Below are 3583 nucleotides of genomic sequence, written 5' to 3' on the forward strand. Positions count from 1 at the left end.
GTTCGTTAGTGTTATTGGAGACCCTTTCCCCATCCTTTGAATATCTCTTGAGTTGCTTATTTGCTTATCTACATCATAAGCTCCTAGAGGATGGGGCTAGTACACTGTACAGATTCCACTGTTCCTTGGTTTTGGGGGGTTTTCTTTTTACTTATTCATGTTTATCTTTCCTTGCCTCATTATTAGAATCTCACAAAAATCATTAAGTAGATTAAGTATATCTTCAACTTCTTTACTTTCATTTGATACACTGGCATCCCTCTTTTGAGCACCTGTTTAACATTACTACCTATTTCTAGCTGCCTCTTTTTTCCCCCTTACCTTTCTGTTGCTTCCTTCTCACCTCTACCACTGAAGGGAGTTAGTTATAATCAAATTTGATTTTTCAGTGTGTGTAATTTATTATAAAGCAAATACCATAGAGAACCAAATAATGTCCCAGTAGTCTGATACAGAGGATGTGTTCACAAAAGTTGACTCCAACAGAGCTTACACAATAAAATAATTTAACTAAATAATACAGTGTGCATAAAATAGGGCTTGTCTTAGATATAGTCATGCAAGTATGGATATACTTTATGCACAGATATATTCTAAAATGTAACTTCTTAACTGGGGGTCCACACCTGCAAGAGTAATTGGTTGTGGTGCAAGAGAGCTAAGCACTCCTAGAATCTGTAAACTTCAGTGTCTATGTGTTTTTGGAAGGAAGGCTCCATAGTTTTCATCAAATTTTCAAAAGTATTTATTGATTAAAAAAAAATAAAGACCCAACTTTTATAAAGAGCAAAGGGGTGGATAGAGGAGAAGATGCATGATTTGATTAATAAGAGTGAGGACATTTGGTATTGCAAGTATGGTCAATGGACAACTTCATTTGTAAATTTAGATCATTATATATAATCACATCTAATCCATTTATACATAACTAGAGGCCCAGTACATGAATTCGTGCATGGGTGGTGTCCCTCTGGGTGGCCTGCGGGGATCGGGCCAAAACCCACAGTCCAATGCCACCAGCAGCTCCTACCTGTCGCTCCCGCTCATGCCAGCCCCACTGTGCCTGCTGTGGGTTCCTGCCCAATCAGTCCCGATTGGGAGAGGCTTGCACCATCGCAGCAGCACTCGCCAGCCATGAACCCTGCGTCTGGTGTCCTCCTAAGGGGAGTGGCCTGCAGGATTGGGCTGAAACCAGCTCTCTGATATCCCCCAAGGGGTCCTGGATTGCGAGATGGAGCAGGCTAGGCTGAGGGACACCACCAGTGCGCAATTGGGGCTGGGGAGGGACCACGGGAGGGCTCCAGGGTGTGTCCAGCCCTTCTTGCTCAGCCCCGATTGGCCGGACCCCAGCAGCAAGCTAACCTACTGGTTGGAGCGTCTACTCCTGGTGGTCAGTGCACATCATAGCAAGTGGTTGAGTGGACTTAGCATACCATTAGCATATTATGCTTTGATTGGTTGAACAGTTGATGTGTCACCGGACGACTGGACACTTAGCATATTAGGCTTTTATTATATAGGATGGTAAATCATGGGAGTCATATTTTTAAGGATTCTTTGAAAAGGCCTCAAGATGATGAGTTTAAATATTGATTTTCCCATAGACCTATTTCAAATTTGACTATAGTGCAGTCAGTGGTGTGCAGTCATTGGTTTGGGATATGAAATGTACTTACTTATACTTACTCTTAAGTGAAGTTCCTACTTTTGCAGACCTTAAGAGGTGGCACATTTCTTCCCCACAATTCACTTTCTAGTGAATGAGGAAGGGAAGTTGTTTGAGCTGACTGATATTTTTGGGTCTAAAATTACATAAAGCTAAAGAATAATTTTTTTAATGCAGCCTCTAAAATAACCCTAGAAGTGGAGTTTCAAAATTATTTTAAGCAATAGAAATAAGATGTATAGTACCACTTACCCACTTAAATAGAAAATACTTATTTGGTTGTAGATATTGAGTTTTTTCTTCCTCAAAATATTAACTTACAGGCACTCCTCATTTATAAACCTGAGTGATGAGATTTATTAAAAATACTCGTATTTACTGAACACCTACCTTAACACTGGGTACTTCTCTAGGTGCCTGGATAGCATTATGAACAAAACAGCCTAAAATCGACAAAAACTTTCATCTCATGGACCTTACATTCTTACGTGAGAGTAGCAGTCAGAATTCTAAGTACCTATCTTATAAAAATATAACAAATGGTGAGTTATTTCTTGGCTGCTTAAAATTAATATCTCCTGTTTGACAAAATATTAGAGGCTCGATCATCAATTCATTTCATTATAATTTAGATATCTTTTGATTAAAAATCTATGGTGTAATTATTATTATTTGGTCTGTTTTTTAATTCAGTCTATGGTTATAAATAAGTAAAGGAAGAAATGCTAAGTTTTTCTAATGTCCTAACATGCACCATGTACTAGAAGTAGTGGATTGTCCTTACCATCTCTGGACAAGTACATAGAATCAATATATAGTTCTAATAATCATTTTTAAAAGTAACCTCTCTCGACGTCCTTCCCAATGGCTTTGATAGAAAAAGTGTCACATAATCAAATTACATTCTTCTGAATAATGCATAATATTTATCAGCTGGTTTGATTTGCATTAGGATTATCCAGGTAATGTCTTATAAATAGATAATTCTTTCAATGAGAAGACTAGATTAGAACATAAAATATTCTTAGTTACACATAAAATAAAAAATTTCAGACTTGTGGAGAGGGATGGGCATAGGATAAGACATAGTTTATAAGCTGCCAAAAGTGGAGTGGGCTTTACCATTCCATTATCAAGGGTAAAATGTAGAGGAAAGAGATGATAAGCAGCTCAGATTAAATAACCTTTGACTCATTTTGTTTTCTATATAGTATTTATATACATTATACATTTTATGCTGTATATACTCTTACAATAAGACATGTTGATTAGGTATTTTTCAGGAAGGGATTTGAGTATAAATCACGATTATTAATGCTATGCGCTGAATTGTATCTTTCCCCTCCTCCCCCCACCACAAAGGCATGTTGAAATAGAAATGCCCAGTACCTCAATATACTGTATTTGGAGATAGGGTGTGTAAAGAGGTAATTAAGGTAATATGAGGTCATATAAGTGAGCCCTAATCCAATGCAATTGTGTGCTTATGAGAGATTAGGACACAGATACACAGGAGGAAGACCACGTAAAGACACAGGGAGAGGCTGGCCATCTACAAACCTAGGAGAAACCAACCCTGCCAACTTCTTGAACTTGGACCTCTAGCCTCCAGAACTGTGAGAAAATAAATTCCTATTGTTTAAGTAACCCAGTCTGATATTTTGTTATGGTAGCCCTAGCAGATGCGTACAATTAATAACTTTTAAAAAGCACTCATTCTCATTTTGCACTTTTGTAGAACTTTATTTTATCCTCAGTGTGTTTTCCCCTGATAGTCACAAGAGGAGCTTTTCTGAAGCCCCTCCTACTGTGTTACTTGATGGTTTGCTGAATGAAATTTGCTGAAGTTCTTTTGAATGTTTTCTCTTTTTCTTCAAGAGTAGAAACAATATTTGAAATGTAGAACAAGGGATCATA

This window comes from Myotis lucifugus, unplaced genomic scaffold (assembly GCF_000147115.1).
Source record: "Myotis lucifugus unplaced genomic scaffold, Myoluc2.0 scaffold_66, whole genome shotgun sequence".
Classification (NCBI taxonomy): domain Eukaryota; kingdom Metazoa; phylum Chordata; class Mammalia; order Chiroptera; family Vespertilionidae; genus Myotis; species Myotis lucifugus.